Here is a 20,545-nt window from a genome sequence, read left to right as displayed (position 1 = left end):
AGCATGGCCACATTCTTGCTTTTCTTAAGGCATTATCCTGACACTTTGAAGAAGTGTAAAACAGTTCCAGTTCCTTTATTCCAGACCCAGGTTTGTATTCCATTAGCAATGGCACCCCACTCCAGTACTCTTGCCTGGAAAATCCCAGGGATGGAGGAGCCTGGTAGGCTGCAGTCCATGGGGTCACGAAGAGTCAGACACGACTGAGCAACTTCACTTTGACTTTTCACTTTCATGCACTGGAGAAGGAAATGACAGCCCACTCCAGTATTCTTGCCTGGAGAATTCCAGGGATAGGGGAGCCTGATGGGCTGCCGCCTATGGGGTCGCACAGGGTCGGACACGACTAAAGTGACTTAGCAGCAGCAGCTTTAGTAAGACATCCAGACATAAGAACTCTCCAGAATTTTGAGTCCTCAGATTTAAAGAGGATTGTTACCATTCTTGATTCAGTTTTTAATTCCCATAGGCAACAAAATAGAACTAAGAAATTCCTATACTTTATTTTTCAAATTTCCTCTTTCATTAGACCTCACCAGCCAGTCACATTCCATAAAATGCTGGAGATTATTTTCCCTCAGAAATTCCATAAGCTGATCTGACTTACAGGGACACGGGGTCCTGCTTATGTCCAGAGGCACAGCCAGCTCATCAGCTGCCTTCCTGCTTCTCTCCAGGCTCCTCTCCTTGATTTCTTCCGCTCTCCGGGAATCACCAAGCGCTTCCGCAGCTCCGAACTTTGCACCGGCTCTTCTGGTCAGGAGCACTCTCCAGGCTGGCCCCCAGGGGCTGACTTCTCATCATCACTCCCATGTTGCTCTCACACTATTCTTTCCCAAAGGCCTTCCCTCTGGAAGCCCGCGGGAAGGCTTCCAAACTGGACTCGGGAGGCTGGCGGGAATGACTCCGTGCCAGGACACATCGCCTCCAGGGAGAGAAAGTGGGGTGAGTGCAGGCACGTGAGAGACAAGGAGGCCAGAAAACACATCAAAAAGCTGCGCCACAAATATTGAGCCCGCCTGCAGCAACCGCTGAAGGCCACATGCCTAGAACCCACACCGCAGCAAGAGAAGCCACCGCGATGAAGGCCTGTGCCGCAATGAAGAGTGACTCCTGCTTATGGCAACTGGAGGAAGTCTGTGGGCAGCAACAAAGGCCCAGAAGAAAGCAGGCAGAAATAAACAAATAAATAAATCTGAAAAAAAAAAAAACGTTGGGAAACGAGGTCATCTTTTAAATATCTAGATATTCCCGTTCATTCCTTCCACATCTTTTCTTCCTTCCCACCTGAGATCTATAAGAGGCTTCTCTCAGCCACTTTGACCAGAGGATTATTTTTTTTCCCTCTGAACACAGTGGCATCAATAGATTTTTTTATATTGGAATTCATTTCTCATGTAAAAATTGTTCTACCTGCCTGCCATTGGATCCTATTTCGTTGTTTTCCTCATTGAAGACTTAACCTCTTCCCCGGGATCAGATCTTCGGGAAGGTTTCTCAGGTTTCCTGAGGGCACCAATCTCGTCTACTGCGAAAGTCAAGCGGATCACCTCAGATAATGGGACGAGAAGTGATATAAGTCAGAAGGTGACCCAATTACCCAATTGTTTGTTCTGTGTCCCATGGAGAAAGCCAAAGCTGAAATTCAGTAACTGATGACAGAAAGGTCTGGGGGTAGAAAGTGACCTGAATTCTGAAAAGGAAATCTGAGTAATGAGCTGGCGTTTCTCCAAAACCTGTTTATTGTGTGAATTCCTGGAAGACAGCGTGGATCCCCGAGCCGGGCGGGAGTACCACACTTAAGCGACCGCTTCCCAGAGATCCGCAAAGGCCGGGGGAACAAACCCTGTGGCTTGGCGAGCAGAGGACAGCGTTGCGTCTTGGCAGAGTGAATTTTTTCTATTGGTTCTGTTGTTACTCTTGATCGTGTTAACTCTATGGGGTCAGCTCTATGGAGAGATCAAAATTAATATCTTTTATTCTAAAACTCGCCTGTAAGCAACAGCATCAGCCACAAGTATTTTTGGCCAGACACCATCTGATAGACACTGCTCTAGGCTGTGAAAGTGCAGCAGTGGGAGCCAGACCTCGTTCTGTCCCCATGGAGACACCACTTCCATACGAGCACAGAGGACCTCCAATTCCGAGGCCTGTAAACTGAGGACAGCAGTGCTTCTGATTACAAGGCAACGTGAGAAAAGAGAGCCTACCTGCGGACAGCGCCAGTGCTCACGCTGACCTCAGTAAAGGCCCGACCGGGGAATTTCACTCCCCACCCTCTCATTACCCTCCCTCTGCCTTCACTGCCATAATGGCTTCAAGTCATGACACTTTTTGGTCTAAAAATACTGGATTACAATCCCAGTAAGTGGAACCTCCCTGGTGGTCCAGGGGTTAAGAATACACCTTGCAATGCAGGAGATGGGGGTTCAATCCCTAGCTGGGGAACTAAGACCTCACAAGCTGTGTAGCAACTGAGCCTGAGTGCCGCAACTCCTGGGAGCCACACGTAGAGAGTTCATGCCCGCCAATGAAAATCTCATATGCCGAAGCTAAGACCTGATGCGCCAAATAAATGAATTAATTAATATTCAAAAAGAATCCGGAAACAAGATCTCTCAATAGACTTACAAGACATGGGAACATTCTCTAGCTTCAAACCTTCCTGAAACTGCCTCTGTTTTATGATTTGTTGGGTTTCCCTGGTGGCTGAAATAGTAAAGTAAAAATCCACCTGCAATGCACAAGACCCGAGTTGATTCCCTGGAAGATCCCCTGGAGAAGGGAATAGCTGCCCACTCGAGTATTCTTGCCTGGGGAATCCCACGGACAGAGGAGCCATCCATGGGGTGGCAAAAAGTAGGACACGACTGAGCAACTAACACACACACACATGACTCATCTACTTGAAATTTAAGCTGAACTTTTAAAGAGTTTATGTCTTAGGTTATAAGTGTAAGAGATTTTTTTAAATGCAAAGTCTGAAGAGCCATAGAAATAGTTCTTTGGCAGTTTCCTTTGCTAGCAAAAACATTTTTAGGCTTCAGAAAGATATTTATTTGAACACTGAAGACAGTGTGACTGTGAGAGGAGAAAACAACACAGCAGAGCCAACACAGAGGAGACAAGAGAAAGCCTGAGCTCTGACATGAGTTTGGATGGCCCACCTCTCCCAGCCTCTGCCTAGTCTAGAGTGAGAGGTATCATATGGGGGTCCTCTGAGATCACCAGGTTCTGTGAGCCCGTGAAGGACAAAAATGTCTATCACACACTATTTGATGTTGTCTAGGACCTAAAGGAAATCAACCTTGAAAATTCATTGGAAGGACTGATAGTGAAGCCGAAGCTCCAATTCTTCAGCCATCTAATGCAAAGAGACAACTCATTGGAAAAGACCCTGATTCTGGGAAAGACTGAGGATAGGAGGAGAAGGGGGCAACAGAGGATAAAACAGTTGGATGGGATCACTGACTCAGTGGACATGAGTCTGAGCAAGCTCAGGGAGAAAGTGAAGGACAGGGAAGCATGGCATGCTGCAGCCCACGGAGTCACAGAGTTGGACATGACTTAGTGACTGAACCACAACAACAAGGTGATGAGTAGCAGATATTTGCCAGACAATTCATTTGATTTTTTAAAGAAATGGTTGTAAGAGTAAGAAAATAGCACACTAATAATAACGGACATTTGTCAAAAGTTTTAAATGTGCCAGACACTAGGCTTTAAGCTTTTCCATATTGAGCCTTTCTTTAAATTTCATGACAACGCAGTGGCAAAAGTAGCATTATGATCTATTTTCCCACATCCATGGAAACTGAGGCTGAGAAAAGTGATACCACCAGCCAGAAGTGTTAAAGCTGGAAATTGGCAGAAATAAGGCTCAAACCCAGGTGCTGGGCTGCAGCTGCTGAGTCCTAAGGAGGGAGCCTCCTAGGAGTAGATACCTGCCCCAGGAACGGTCTCTGTGAGCTGTGTGTGTGGGGGTCTAAGGCTATGGCTCTCTCTCCAGTTTTCACGTGAAGAAGCGACCTCATAGATCCATTCCCCAGGATGGGGTTCTCGCAGGCAAGCTGAGGCCTAACCTTACAGCTGACTGTCAGTTATACAGACCCACCACTCACCTAGGATTTGGTGTTCTGACAAAGATGCTCAGACAGCACCCCGTATGGCCCAGGACTCATCTAATTGTCTACCAGTCTATGCCCTAGTCTTTGGGCATTCTTAGCTGTCTGTTCATGTCTCAGGGACACGTCTCTGAGATGCAATGTAAGGTGTTTTGAGGGATTAGGTGGTGTTGAAGTGGGCAGCATTTGAGGAAGGGTTCCCTGAATCCCAGCACTGGTGACAAATGATTAGATGGGAAACAAACCCCAAGAATTGGTTCTCTAGAAAAATAAAGTTTTAAAACTGGGGGATGGCTTAAAACAAAAGGGATCTCCTTTAGAAGTCTGCAAGGGCTGAATTCATGAAAAGTTCAAACATAAGCTAAATTACTCATTTAGTCATCAAACATTTTCTGAGTTTTGTGTGGGGCTCTAGCGAGGCAGAGATGAGTAAGAGAAACTCCCTAGATTCATGATCTAGTTGGGAGATACTGCTCATCAGAACACTCCCCTAATTTTCCTGGGAAATACAAATGATATTGCACGGTGTATGTAGCTCTTTCTTTGGAATCAAAATATCAAACCTGGGTTCAAATCAGAGCTTCATCTCCCACTCTAGCTACATAACCATTCTGAACCTCAGTTCTGTGAATTGGGAATAATCATTCCTACCTCATTGTATCATCCAGAGAATTAAGGTAAATTCTTTATGGGAAAGTCAGTTGCATGACTGAGTATAAAGGACAGGGAATAAAGTGGGTGCATTTTTTAGCTTGATGAACAGTTTTCCCTCTGCCTTTCGTGTTCCAAAATTTTACTTTAAAACTATCTCCCACTTCTGTTCCTAAAATGATACAAACTCCAATTTTTATTAATTTCTCAGGGTTGCCAAGCTTAGGAATTCTTATGTGAGTTACAGCTCTTGGTTGATAAGCAGTTAGCATTACTCTAATCTAAAACTCCATTTGGGGGCCAAGACAATGGGGAATTTTGGTAACTTCATTCTTGCAAAAAGAAAGCAGGAAGCAACGGAGCTTCAGGATTAGGAACCAAACATTTCAACCAATTTCCTCACTCCTGTCAAACCAGAAACAGGCTCGAGAGCCACAGAGGCGCTTAGGTTCGCTATTGGGCACTGAATGCCTCCCCACCCAGGAATCATCCAGGCCAGACTCAGTTCCCAGTGCTGCCAGAAGTAGGCATTAAGCAAGTCCTTCTGTGTATGAGCAGCTCAGACTGAGGTGGCTTGGGTCTAACTGGCTTACTTTGTGCAATCATATCCTTGGCCAAGCTGAGCCGCTTATCCACAGAGCTGTCGACCTCTTGACCTTCCTACACCCTGGGTCCTCGTCTGAGCTCCCCTTTCCCTGTCCGCCTCCTGATCCTCTGTGCCCATCTCTTACCTGCCTCACCTGGAGTAGACAACTCATCTAGTCCCCTGAGTGATGGATTTTGAATGCCTTTTAGTGTTCCAGCTTCCAAATATTCTTCAAAACCGCAAAGCCCAAGTGCCCTGCCCAGAGTTCTTTTTTCTGCTTTCTAAAATGGCAGAGGTAGTTGACAGCAGAGTTTTCCCAAATTTCTGGACTTGTGGAAGGAAAGGTGTGGAGGAGATTCCCTGCTGTGGCAGGTCTAAATGATATGATGCGTGACTGTCCAGAAATCTGTACTTTAACATGTTCTGTAGGGGAGTCATGGTCAAGCAAGTTTGAGACACAGCTTGACTTCTTTTTGGAATGATAAGAGTTGATAATATGTTTACTTCTTCAGGTACATCTTTATTTTATCCTAGCAGCATCTGTATTGCTGAATGACTGACTGTATAAATGATCTGACCAGCACGGGGTGGCTCTAATGGAGCAATAAGAAACGCTGTGCACAGAAAGTTGGGAAAGGGGCCTGGATGCGGACATATCCCAGCTTCAACTAATTCTTATGAAGCATCTTCTGGCGTTGGAAATATGAGCATGTGTTTTCATGGGTGGCAATTTAGTCATGGAAGGTAGAAAGGGAGAGATTTATGTTCAAGGGTTTTGTCCCTTTTTTGCATAAAAAGACTGCCTGAAACACATCAAAATAATTGGCTTTATGAGCGAGGAGACAACTACATGCTTCCTATGGTGTCTGGCACACAAGAAGCTCTCAATAAAACAACAAATGGGTCAGTGAATGAATGAGTGAACCCATGAATGCACTCTATGAATGTGACTGTGGCCGAGCTCCTTTCTTCCTTCTATATATCTTTGTCTTCCCCTCTGTGTGATACTGGGAAGATCTTAGCTGGACTCGCAAGAGTCGAGAGAAAACTTTGGCTCCTAGTCCATCATCTGTAGGGCAGACATTCACTATCTGTGGGCTTCCTGAGCTTTATAGATAAAGGGGAGGACAGTCTCCAGGACTCTGGGTGGGGCCAGCGGAGACAGTGGACTCAAAGGGCTTTGTCACCACCCATGTGAAGGATTATCATGTGTTTCATCTGCTCAAATACTTCCAGTTCTCTGCTCTTCGTGACACCATCATCATCCCTTAGTTTCATCTTCCAGAGGAGGATCTTTAGAAAGAGTCAGTACCCAAGATCTGGGAGACACTGGTACATATTTGCTTCTTTTTCTCAGCATATGAACAGTCAATATATCTCAAGTCTATAAAACTAAAGGTAAACTCCAGTATTAGAAGTAGAGGATGGCCAGAGCTGAGGATGTGCTCTGTAACAAATTCTCTTTGGGCCTTAGTACCCTCCCGTATAGACTGAGTAACTGTTTCTTGCATCTATGCAGTCCCTTCTGTGTCGGCGGGGAAGCCCCCTGCCAGGAGCTGAAGGGTCGTTCCATGCTCCGAGGATACATGGGAAGAGGCTCATATATGTAATAATAATAGAAGGAAAATGAAGGTTACGACCCCTTCCACAGTGCAAATATGGAAAGGTAAGTATTCCTGAGACAGAAACGCACATTTTGAAAGAAACAGCAGTGGCCTGATCTGTTTCTCCTCTTTGCTGAAGTGCGCTTCCTCGGCTGCTTCCCCAAGTTGTGTGTGCATTTTTATTCTTTTCCTCTTTTGTTTATGTGCTGTGTGCTTAGTCGCTCAGCTGTGTCCATCTCTTTGCAACCCTATGGACTGAAGCCCACCAGGCTCCTCTGTCCATGGGATTCTCCAGGGAGAATCTTGGAGTGGGTTGCCATGCCCTCCTCCAGGGGATCTTCCCAACCCATGTCTCCCACATTGCAGGCAGATTCTTTACCAGCTGAGGTACCAGGGAAGCCTTTAGTTTATACACTCTTTGTTATACCCTCATTCAAAAAACATTGATTGAGAAAGTAGAATCTTATTGGCTCTCTTATCTGTGCAATCATGGACTCAGGCTTTGTGTTTTCCTGTTGCGAAGTTTTCATTTTCTCAGTTGAAAGAGCCGGTGTTCTGGTTTCTCTGCTTGGCGTTTCACAAGGACTGACTGTGCCACTCTCTCAGGCGCTATGGCCCTGCCCAGCCTTTGCTCTCCAGGAGGCTGGAGAACAGCTCCTTGGAGGCCATCAGTCCATATGTCTGGGATGGTGGGAGCCCTTTGCTATCCGGCCTAGTGCCCCTGGCCAGTGCCCAGGCAGCAAGTGACCCCTGGACTCTACAAGCTGGCTTGCTGCCCCTCGAGTGTAGTTGGGTGGCAAGAGTAAAGGCTGTGAAGTCAAGGAAACCTGGGTTTTGCATGAAATTCCAAAATGTCTGGTTTTGAGGACTTTGCCAAATTTCCTCCCCAAGCTCTCTGAAACTCAGGCTTCTCATACGTGAAAAGACAACAATCATAACTACTTTACAGAATTGCCTTAAAGCTAAAATGAGCTAAGATATAAAAATTGTTCAAAGAATGGATTGATATTTACTCATGAAATCTCTTCCAGCTCCATGTCCTAAACCCTGTCCTTGCATGGTCAATTTCTACCCAACTTTCACAGTCAAATTCTTTTGCCAATTTTACTGTGAAATATCCAGAAGTACCTTCACTTTCAGCTGGGTTCTCTTATGGCCCAAATTACGTTTTACCATGCATTTTAGGTATTTGTGCTGTTATCATATCCCCAACTAGAAAGTAAACATCTTATTTGTCCTTATTTTGCCCCAAAGCTGGCACAGTTGATTGCCCATGAGATATAGTACTCAAAAACACTTGTAAAATGAATTAATGAGTGAACATGCAATGAATTATTACCTGAATAGGGTAGGAAGAGAAATTTCTACCTGTAAGAGCTCAAAGGGTTTTGAAAATGATCTTTCAGTAAGATATTTGGGCCCATATAACTGATAAGAAGTTTAGGGTATAAAATACATAAAGAATCCTATGATTCAGTAAGAAAGAAGAACTAATTATAAAATTGGGCAAAGAGTAGGAACAGAAGATGTCAGAGAAGATTAAATACCGGATGGGCAATAGACATATGAAATGTTGTTGGACATTATGAGTAATTATAAAAATGAAAATTAAAATAATAAGGGGCCATTTCATAAAGTGGAAGCTTTGGGAGTACTAAATATTAATGAAGCTGAGGAAACAGCTCAAAAAATGCACATTTTATCTCAATGTTCATAGCAGTACTATTTATAATAGCCAAGACACAGATGCTACCTAAATGTCCATCAACAGATAATATATATATATACATAATATATATATACACATATAGATAGCATATATATATATATGCTAAGTTACCTCAGTCAAGTCTAACTCTTGGCAAGCCCAGGCTCCTCTGTCCATGGGATTCTCCAGGTAAGAATACTCGAGTGGGTTGCCATGTCCCCCTCCATGGGATGTTCCCGACTCAGGGATTGAATCCAGGTCTCTAGCGTCTCCTGCATTGGCAGGCAGGTTCTTTACCACTAGTGCCGCCTGGGAAGCTCACACACACACACACACACATATGTATTAGCCACACACAAAAAAATGAAATAATGCTATTTGTAGCAACATGGGATGGACCTAAAGATTATCATAATAAGTGAAGTAAATCAGACAAAGACAAATATCATATGATGTCACTTATATATGAAATCTGAAATGAATAATATAAATGAACTCATTTACAAAATAAAAATAGACTTACAGACATAGAAAACAAGCTTATGGTTATCAAAGGGGAAAGATTGGAGAGAGGGATAAATTAGGAGCTTGTGATTAAAATGTATACTCTACTATATATAAAATAAATAACAACAAGGATCTACTGTATAACACAGGGAACTATACTGAGTACCTTGCAATAATCTATAATGAAAAAGATTCCTTAAAAGAATATATGTACATTGAGTATAACTGAATCACTTTGCTGAGCACCTGAAACTAACACAACACTATAAATCACATCTACTGCAATAATTTTTTAAAAAAATGCGCGTTTCAACTTGATCATGGCATATTCCTACAGTGAAATACAGAAAACAATGAGCCTGGAACTCATGTGTCATCAAGCATAGACACTGAAAACAGAAGAGACAATGATAAAGACTGACAAACGCTACTTGCAGAGGTCTGGAATAGTATGACCACAATTATATATAACGTCCACACACATGTACACATACACAGAAATTCCCTGTGTTATTTTTGGAGGGGGAGACTTAGTAAGATTATGAAAATACAGGCAAGATAGTCACACAATACTGGTGGCCTGGTTGACTCTAGGATAGAGGGAGGGAGGAAGTCATCAGGAGACCTACACCGGGATCTTTATAAGCAAAATAAGGGTGGAGAAAAACTGGGTGGTGACTAAGAGCGATTTTATTTTAGTCTTGTTTTCTCAACTAGAAAGTCCTAATAGTTGAAAATATGAAATGTAGTATATAACTTTGGGGGATACAATGGGTTACTCAGTGAAATTCAGGTTTACCAAGCACCAACCTGTCTCAAGGACTGGCTTACTCCCAAATGTTTATTTCCAGAATGTTCCAGCAATAAGCTCAAAAGAAACAATCAAGGGTTTTATTGGCCTATACAGAATCGCAGCTAACGTGATTCTGAAAATCCAGATACATTATTAAAAACATTATTTAGGCTCAGCTCTCCCTTGCGCTGGCCCGCTGTCTCCCACTCTGATAAACTTCAATCTCTTCTCATTCTGCCTCCTGTCTGGAAATTCTTTTCCAACTCACACACAGACTGCGACATTTTGGTGGCCCATACGGGGATTCTCAGGGGTTTTCTCCTCCCTAATTCTCTCATTTATTTTTCATCCCCCTGCAAACAGTGAATAGCTGTGGAAGCAACTGAGGAACTCTGGCCAGGGTTACTCTCTAGCATGTTCCAAAAGGCCACGCAGCCTACTGCGCCCCAGTAGCTGCCACCCAAGCAGGTGAGGGCTCTCCTTTCCCCTTACTTCCTTGGGCTGAGGACCAGGGCATTTACAATCGTGTGACGCTTAAAATCCACTAGGACACCTGCCACTTGAAGACCCTTCTGGCAGGATAAGGGGATGATGGAATGGACCGGACAATTAGGGTCTGCCCCAACAACAACAAAAATGAAATAAAAAAGCTTCAATTTTTGCTGCAGAAATAGCTTCTCCTATAAGATGACCATTGTGTTATTCTTTTTCTTCTTTCTGACCAGGGCTGATAGCATGGCAACTACTGATAATTCAGTGCTGAATGCTGAGTTTGATATAGACATTTCAGTTCAGTTCAGTTGTTCAGTCATGTCTGACTCTCTGTAACGCCATGGACCACAGCACACCAGGCTTCCCTGTCCATTACCAACTCCCAGAGTTTACTCAAACTCATGTCCATTGAGTCTGGGATGCCATCCAACCATCTCATCTCTGTCATCCCCTTCTCCTGCCTTCAATCTTTCCCAGCATCAGGATATTTCCCAATGAATCAGTTCTTCACATCAGGTGGCCAAAGTATTGGAGTTTCAGCTTCAGCATCAGTCCTTCCAATGAATATTCAGGACTGATTTCCTTTAGGATGGACTGGTTGTATCTCTTTGCAGTTCAAGGTACTCTCAAGAGTTTTCTCCAACACCACAGTTCAAAAGCATCAGTTCTTCAGTGCTCAGCTTTCTTTATAGTTCAACTCTCACTTCCATACATGACTACTGGAAAAGCCATAGCTTTGACTAGACAGACCTTTGTTGGCAAAGTAATGTCTCTGCTTTTTAATATGCTGTCTAGGTTGGTCATAGCTTTTCTAATTTCATGGCTGCAGTCACCATCTACAGTGATTTTGGAGCCCCCCCATAGTCTGTCACTGTTTCCATTGTTTCCCCATCTATTTCCCATGAAGTCATGGGACCAGATGCCATAGCTTAGTTTTCTGAATGTGGAGTTTTAAGCCAACTTTTTCACTCTCTTCTTTCACTTTCATCAAGAGGCTCTTTAGTTCTGCTTTGCTTTCTGCCATAAGACTTGTGTCATCTGCATATCTGAGGTTATTGATATTCTCCCGGCAATCTTGATTCCAGCTTGTGCTTCATCTAGCCTAGCATTTCTCATGATGTACTCTGCATATGAGTTAAACAAGCAGGGTGACAATATACAGCCTTGATGTACTCCTTTCCCCATTTGCAACCAGTCTGTTGTTCCATGTCCAGTTCTAACTGTTGCTTCTTGACCTGCATACAGATTTCTCAGGAGGTAGGTAAAGTGGTCTGGTATTCCCATCTCTTGAAGATTTTTCCACAGTTTGTTGTGATCCACACAGTCAAAGTCTATGGCGTAGTCAATAAAGCAGAAGTAGGAGAAGGCAATGGCATCCCACTCCATTACTCTTGCCTGGAAAATCCCATGGATGGAGGAGCCTGGTGGGCTATAGTCCATGGGGTTGCTAAGAGTCAGACATGACTGAACGACTTCACTTTAACTTTTCACTTTCATGCATTGGAGAAGCAAATGGCAACCCACTCCAGTGTTCTTACTTGGAGAATCCCAGGGACAGCGGAGCCTGGTGGGCTGCCGTCTATGGGGTCGTATAGAGTCAGACATGACTGAAGTGACTTAGCAGCAGCAGATGTTTTTTAGGAACTCTCTTGATTTTTTGATGATCTAACATATGTTGGCTATTAGATCTCTGGTTCCTCTGCCTTTCTAAATCCAGCTTGAACATCTGGAAGTTCACAGTTCACGTACTGTTGAAAGCCGGGCTTAAAAAATTTGAGCATTATTTTGCTAGCGTGTGAGATGAGTGCAATAATGTGGTAGTTTGAACATTCTTTGGCATTGCTTTTTTTTGGGATTGGAATGAAAACTGACCTTTTCCGGTCCTGTGGCCACCGCTGAGTTTTCAAAATTTACTGGCATATTAGGCACAGCACGTTCACACCATCATCTTTTAGGACTTGAAATAGCTCAACTGGAATTCCATCACCTCCACTAGCTTATTTGTAGTGATGCCTCCTAAGGCCCACTTGACTTCACGTTCCAGGATGTCTGGCTCTAGGTGAGTGATCACACCATCGTGGTTATCTGGGTCATGAAGATCTTTTTGGTACAGTTCTTCTGTGTATTCTTGCTACCTCTTCCTAATATCTTCTGCTTCTGTTAGGTCCATACCATTTCTGTCCTTTATTGTGCCCATCTTTGCATGAAATATTCCCTTGGTATCTCTCATTTTCTTGAAGAGATCTCTAGTCTTTTCCATTCTATTGTTTTCCTCTATTTCTTTGCATTGATCACTGAGGAAGACTTTCTTGTCTCTCCTTTCTATTCTTTGGAAATCTGCATTCATATGGGTACATCTTTCCTTTTCTCCTTTGCCTTTCATGTCTTTTTTTTTTTTTTTTTTATGTCTTTTTTTAAAACGGACATTAAAAAAAAAAAAATCTCCCCAAGGTCCCATAACCACCTTCTTCTGCCTGAATGGCACAGCCAAGGGAGCTTGGTAGAAGTTGACCACCAGGGTCCTAAGTGGTGGCTACATTGGCCACCCCAGAACTGCTGTAGGAGAGGGGAGGAGCGTTTGTTTTAGAATTACAAGGTAGGGGGTATAGTTCAGGGAGGGGCAGAGGAGGAGCCTAGATGTTCAGTCTCCTTGGAATCAAATTTAACTCATCTCATCATTGAACCTGGATTCAATCCCTGGGTTGGCAAGATCCCCTGGAGGAGGGCATGGCAACCCGCTCCAGTATTCTTGCCTGGAGAATCCCATGGACAGAGGAGCCTGGTGGGCTACAGTCCATGGGGTCGCACAGAGTCAGACACGACTGAGTGACAGAGCACATCAATGAAGTGAATGAAAACTGTTAACTTTTCTGGATTCATGGCCCATTTCTTTAACATCCATTTTGACTTGATATTTGATGGAATCTATGCTTTGCAGATGTTACCCTGTTATTTCTCTAAATGATCACTGAGGTTATATTATGATTTCCTCATCTTCAGATGAGGAGACTGAGGCCCACAGAAACCGAGTGACTTGCCTGAGGGTGCACGCTTATGGAACCAGAAGTTAAAGCCTGCTGTCTCTCTCTTAGATAACCCTCTGACGATCTGGTTCAGTCTCTTGCCTGTTTTCCTCTCTGAAAGCATGATCTCTTATCTGTCTTTCTGGGACAACCAGGAAGTGTTCTTCAGCCACCTGTAAACATACATTTCAAGAAAAGCATCACACTTTTTCCTGCAGTATCCCACTTGATAACCTCCCTGGATACAAACATAGAGAGAATCTCTTTTGTTAACTTCGCAAACCTTTGTAACGTACCCTAAGTCAGAGTTGAGGTTGATGTTACCTTCAGTGAGTGCTTATTCAAGGGCTAACAGAAGAGAGCCTTTAGAAGGTAACTTTAAAGGAGAATAACAAGTTTATCTTTCTTTAAAGGGTGTGGCAGCTTGTGATGGCTTGCAAAATGGTTTGTGATTTTTCGCCAGGGTCTCAGAGAAAATACTTCTTTTTAATGTTTTCTTTCACTATCTGTTCATTTATAGCTAAGTAACTTCTTCTCCAAGTCTTGTCTCTTGAAGGCATTAGTCATCAGAGTTGAGACAAGCTATGTCCAGTTGCAGAGTCCTTCTGTGTCTTCTGGGGTTGGACCCACAGGAAGCAAGTTGAGGGTTTCCTGTTTCTGACATTGTTTAAGAGGTTCATGGGGTTTCATGGCAGTTTATGGAATTGGGGTTCCAAGTTTTTGGAAACTCCTCCAGTAGCCCTCTTTACATGTTTCAGGGATGAGAAGTTCCTGCCCAATCATGCTTTCAAAGGAGAGAACCAGGGATGACATGAGGGAATCATGAGGCTGGATAGCTTTGAAGGTATTTCTCAGTGTGGACTTCAGCATCGCAACTCTAGCTCCGTGTCTGCCCACCCCCACCAGATCTGGTGTCTTATTGCCTCCTTTTGTGCTGTAAAACCCAAATGAGAGGCTTTTAAATTATTTCTGTTGCCTAGAAAAGAGAAATATTATCCCTGGTGACAAAATCATCAAATTTTATTATGTGCAAACCAGTGCTATATATTTCAGAGTTTTGCTTTAAAGGATATCATTTAGAAAAATGGCACAGCTTTTCATGGGCTTGGAAGTTTCTATTGTCAAAACATATTACCAGGGAAGTACAATACATTGTAAAATTACAAAGAGCCACAATCCAGTCCTGTTTCGACTTTATTTATAAAAAACAGATTAATAGCAAATGAATAAAACTTTTAAACCATTCTCTGGGTAATAATACTAAACAAAACAACTAATAAAACAGCCGCATTCAAACAGCTGTTTAAGAAACCCCAATGATATTTCATCCATTGTCAAACTTGGCATTTGGGCAGAATAAAGACCAAAGTAAATATTTATTGATTCATGGGAGAACACTGAAAATCCCTCCTTTATAAGTAGAATAAGCAAATAAACCATGATTTATAAAAACCCTGGCTAACTAAATCAGCTAATGGGTCTATTCAAAAAATTCTTATCATGTAAACTGTGAACTGACAATTATAATTGAAAATTACCAGTTTCTCTATGAATTTAATATACATATAGTTAACCACCTGCTTAACTGTTATACAGAGCCATTTAAACGTGCAAATGGAAGTACAAATGTTTGAAGGCTTTTGAACCAAACACATTAATTGCCAGTGTTTGTTAATGGAAGCAGGCAGAATGGATGCTTGCTTCTCTCTGTAATAAATATGAAATTTCCCTGGGCTTCTGAGCCTGTGCTGAGCACAAATGGAGGCCTTTTATAAGAGATGCTCGTTGGAGAAATTGAGGCCTGCAACCCCAACAAAACAGGTGAAAAGGAGACAGGGTGGAAGCTGCATCAGCAAGATTCGCTACAAGCACCACACTCTCACGGCTCTGTCCAAGCGGGGAGTCGGGGGCTCCCTGTGAGCCCAGAGCACTGTGGAAGCGGCAGTGAGGACTGGGATGAAGTGTGAAGCAGGCCCCCGGGCCCATCTGTGCCTGGCTCACTCCTGCTGACCACCTGTCAGCATGTGGCCCTGTGGTCTCCCTTAGCGGCCGTTTTTAGCTGGACCCGCCCTCATTGGGGTATGGGAGGCATGAGTAAGGTACCACATTTGAACATTTTCTTCAGAGCCAGCTGGTCAACACCCAGGAGGGCACCCTGCTGACTGCTGTCCCCCACCTCTGCTCTGGCCAGTTTAATCAGTGCCCCCTGAGTCCATCCCTCAGCTTTACACTTCAGGCTAGTTTCTGGATGGTCTTTGGACAGTCTCTCAACACAAATTCCAATCTCAGAAGATAAAGACTTTTCATCAGGGAGATATTGAGAAGACTGTGCCATAGGCTCTGGGGGGGCAAGTTGCAGAGAAGACATCCAGACATCCTGTGGGGACAGCGATGCCATGGCACTTAATGATGGGTCCTCCTGTGCAGCAGCTTCCCAGCTCATCCCAGTAATTACCCAGCATGGTGGCTACTCAGTGAGAAGGCCCAGCTTACCCCGGACCCAGGTCTCTGCTGGGATTGCTGCAAGAGGAAAAAAGGGACCTCAAAGCTCTTGGGAAATCAGGCTCTCCTTTCTTGGAAAAGAGAGAGACAGAAAAGGAGAAGTGAGCCTAAAGAGCACCACTGGCCTCTGACCATGTGTGTCTGTGCATAAGATCACAGCCTGGGAGGAAGTGGCTTGCAGAGATGTGACCCAAGGTCCAGACCCTGGTCCCAGGGAGCCCAGAGCAGGCCTGGGGAGGGCCGGGGCCTCTGCGGCAGAGCAAGGAGGAGATGGGGGAGGTGCAGTCTGGACCAGCTGTTGGGCTGGCCTCCATGGGGGGTCCCAGTCACAAACCCTAAGGCTTAAGGGTCATGAGCTGCTTCGCCCTGTCTGCGGAGGGCCCTCTGCTGCAGGGAGCTGCTGGATGACAGTTGGAAGGTTCTGGTGCTGGAGGTGCACAGGCAGTGAGTCACAAGGGGGTGCTGTGGTGTGTCCAGGACCTCGGGGTTCACCCCCCGATAGCCAGGCAAGGCTAGGTGACCCATTGGGCCCTTGTGTCTGTGATTGAAGGGGTCCTGGCACGTGGGGAAAGTCCTGGGCCAACAGGACAAGTTGGTCTCCCTGGACAAGAACGAGCAACCACGGGGCAGGGTACTGAGGCTCTGGCAGGCGGGAGGGGCAGCATCTGAGATATAACCTTCCTTCACCAAATTTGGGGACAAATCTCATACCCCAAACCAAAACCACCACCCAAAGGGACAATTTCCTGTCAGCGAACTCATCTGATACAGGGAGCCCTCAATTCTGCTGATGGCAACCACTTCTGATTTATCCCTGGGTTGAAGGAATTTCTTGTACCTTCCTCTCCCTGGTGTTGGGATTGAGGTTCTAGGTCTCAGCTCTGCAGGCCGGGGAAGCCCTGCCTCCCAGCATGAATCCAGTCCTTTATGTGAGCCACACGGTCAGCAAGAGGCGATTGAAGAGTCAGGGGATAAACCATGCTCAAGGCTGACTTTGGACCGCGAGAGACATCCCACCCCAGTATCTGCCTCGGAGCCTGCCGAGGGACAGTTTATCTTGGAACCAGCCGGGCAAGGCTGAAAAGTCAAAGGTCAAAGTATGTATGACTGGGTGAGACTGCAAAAGAAGGTTAACATGTAGATTGCCCAGCTACCACTGGCTCAGTTTTCCCCGTGAGACTTTTGTATTGCCATCCGAAACAAATCTGAGCCCATCAGAAATCCCTCTGATCAATGAAGATATCATTTAAACATCTTCCCGTTGGCAGCAGGGATCATTTTTATTTCCAGGAGGACAATTCTGAAGCTGGTTGTTTTAAGATGGTTTCAAGTACAACGCAACTAATTTTCTTAAAAACATCACATTTATCGGATGTGATCCTGCAACTCTCTTAGAGGAACAGCTGTTGGATTTGCATCTCTCTGTGTTTGAGATAAGCTATCTTTTGACAGCATTACTGAGGTTTTTTGTTATGTCAGATAGGATAAAAGGTGTTTGTTGCTACCGTTTCCCTTAGTACCTAGAATTCTGCATTTATTGAAATCTAAAAGTTCCATATGTTGATTTGAGGATGGAATAACAAACATTGTGATTTGCTTTTAAAGCCACAATTGTAGAAGTAGGCTCTCTTAAGGGATGTACAGGGAATCTTAGAGTTCATCCTTTCCTAAAGAAGATAAACTAGATTTTTGCTCGGTATTGTATTCCTGCTATATATACACATACATGTACTTGTGTTTTAATTTAGGAAAGAGAAACAATTGTAAAAGTATTTAGTTCCTCAGCTGTTTTTCCATGATCTCAGGTCTCTTGAAACTATTTAAACAAATCTGCATAAGGCTCTCAGATAGTGAATATTCAGTGTACAGTTTCTTACATATTCTCACGTGGGCTCCTGGATCCTTCTGAATTATACCAGAGATTATTATGGCTCAGTATTAGGGTTTTGCTTTCAACTTTCCGAACTGTAGTGAAATATGTGTATGAAATATGGAATTGTTTAGTCGAAAGCTTCCTTCACTCTTATCTGTTTACTGCCCACCCGTGTATCAGCTACCAAAAATAAGCCTAATCCTTTGTCTTCTAGTAGAGGGATACTTGGTGACGGTAATGTGTCCTTTCTTGTGTTCCCAGATACATAAACAATATAATTCTTGATAGCTATCTTGCCTGCAGAGGGAAGTTTCCAGGTAAGAAAATGTGTGTGTGTGTGCACGTGTGCACACACACACACAATATACTTTGAAGTAAGCTAACTATATACCATAAACGTTTACACTTTTTGTATATGGGCTTCCATGGTGGCTGAGAAGGTAAAGAATCTGCCTGCAGTGCAGGAGACCTGGGTTCGATCTTTGGGTTGGGAGATTCCCTGGAGGAGGGTATGGCAACCCACACCAGTATTCTTGCCTAGAGAATCCCATGGACAGAGGAGCCGGGTGGGCTACAGTCCATGGGGTCACAACGAGTCAGACATGACTGAGAGACTAAGCACAGCAACTATAGACCATAAACCTTTACATGTTATGTGCATCAACTCAATAAGCCAGTCAAGACTGAATATTTGCAGTAAAAGATACTACAAATAAGCTATCATATACCAAATGCTTATCATGTGGACTCAGATGGATTCTGGTATCTAAAAGACCAAATAAAAAAACAATGGACATTTTTATGTTATGATAAGGAGTGTCTATATGTAAAGCTAGCATTTTTAGAACAGTTTATATCCTTTAATCATCAAATAGATATGGGGCTGGGGTCCCAGTGGGGAAATGGCTCTAGTATCAGGAAGTAAATTTTTAAAGAAGTCTTCCCCTAGATAGTACAAGACTAGTACAGAGGTATTTGATGTTGTTCAGTTGCTAAGTTGTGTCTGACCCTGTAACCCACCAGGATCCTCTGTCCATGGGATTTCCCAGGCATGAACACTAGAGTGGGTTGCCATTTCCTTCTCCAGGGGATCTTCCCGACCCAGGGATCGAACCTGTGTCTCCTGCATTGGCAGGCGGATTCTTTACCACTAAGCCATCAGGGAAGCCCCAAGAGATGTTGTGTGCTCATCGTGTCTGACCCTCTGTGGACCCATGGGCTGTGTAACCTGCTGAGCTCCTCTGTCCACAGCATTTTCTGGACAAGAATCTTGGAGTGGGTCGCCGTTTCCTCTTCAGGCCTCTTCCTGACCCAGGGATTGAACCTACATCTCTTGAGCCTCCTGCATTGGCAGGCAGGTTTTTTATCATTAGTGCCTCCTGGGAAGCACCAAGAGCAGTTCTGGGGAAATGTTGTTAAATGAATAAATCAAGGGCAGTTGATGCCCTTGTGTTTTTGTATTTATGTTCACAGACTTCATGGATTTTGGCAAGCTGAGTCCCAAAGGCTGTGGAAAGCTGCACTTACGTATTTTCTGCATAAAAGGTATTTTCAAATGTTAAACCAAAATATTTACAAAGGTAGCCTGTGCACATGTGTTACATATTTTCTTTGAAAATTGCAAGATGACATTTTAAGTAATAGCCAATTTCTTCTGAAATTTTGTAGGTAGCTGAAACGCAAAGGAAAAAACTCTCCATGTGAGTATGTACAACTTGTATGGATCTTCAGGGTGTTATGCTGAGTGGAAAAGGCAGTTGCAAAAGGTACATATCTAAGCTAAGCATTCTCAAAATGGTAAGATTACAGAGATGAAGAACAGTCAGAGATTAGGGAAGCAAAGGGTGTGAGTGCCTTAGGGCAGCCCAAGGAGTTTCCTTGTGGTGATGAAGCTCTTTATCTTGATTTGTAGTGGTAATATAAACCCCGGCATAGAATTATATACAAAACCAAGAATATATATGCATACATACATGCATGAGAACAATGAGTGCATTCAAAAACTGGTAAAATCCTAAGAAGGCACCAACTCTAATTAATCCTCAATTACTGTCAATGTTAATTTCCTGATAAGATTATAGTTATGGGTGGGGGAGCCTGGGTGATGGGCACACAGGATCTCTCTATAGTGGTAATGCAACTTTTTGTTAGACTCAAATGCCTCTGCTGAAGAAAGGATTCCAGCTACTAATCAAAAGTACTTCAGAAGCGATTTAGTCAAAGACTGGTATCATTTCAGGACACGGGTTTTTAGCTATAAATGCCAGACTCCTCATTTAGTATATGCTTAGTAGTACCCAGGTCTGTAAATCTTCAACTGTGTAATTCAAAGCAATTGCTGTTTCCATAACTTCTATTAAATTTGTAGAATCAGGAAATTTTAAGAGTGAGCAGGAATCTTACAGAGAATGTAGGCCAAATTTTCAGGTTACACCTTTGGGTTTTGGTATCCCCATTTTTAATCTGAAGGTTATGTCTTGGACTGCAATGCCCTGCCTAGTTCTAAATCTTATAACCCACAACTTTACAAAATAAATGACACAAACTTTAATGGTGATCTTATAAATTTTTCCTCGATATTTAGTGCATGAGACAAACTTTTCAATTTATGGCTGAATGCAAATGTGGATGCAGAAGAGACTCATTTAACATCATCTCACACATTATAAACACTTGGAGAGT

The 20,545-nt window shown here is 43.7% G+C and overlaps 1 long non-coding RNA gene across 1 annotated transcript; it reads right to left on the bottom strand.

Annotated features, from left to right (window-relative positions):
- Positions 1–295: 295 nt before the first annotated feature.
- Positions 296–8,904, bottom strand: LOC112580919. Its single transcript, XR_003105267.3, has 3 exons — positions 8,806–8,904; positions 1,414–1,949; positions 296–1,195 (listed from the first exon to the last, which is right to left on the bottom strand). It is a non-coding gene; the product is annotated as an uncharacterized LOC112580919 (long non-coding RNA).
- Positions 8,905–20,545: the final 11,641 nt, after the last annotated feature.

This window comes from Bubalus bubalis, chromosome 20, assembly GCF_019923935.1.
Source record: "Bubalus bubalis isolate 160015118507 breed Murrah chromosome 20, NDDB_SH_1, whole genome shotgun sequence".
Lineage (NCBI taxonomy): Eukaryota > Metazoa > Chordata > Mammalia > Artiodactyla > Bovidae > Bubalus > Bubalus bubalis.
The sequence above is the reverse complement of the archived record's forward strand: the minus strand, read 5'-3'. Positions and strand labels throughout refer to the sequence as shown.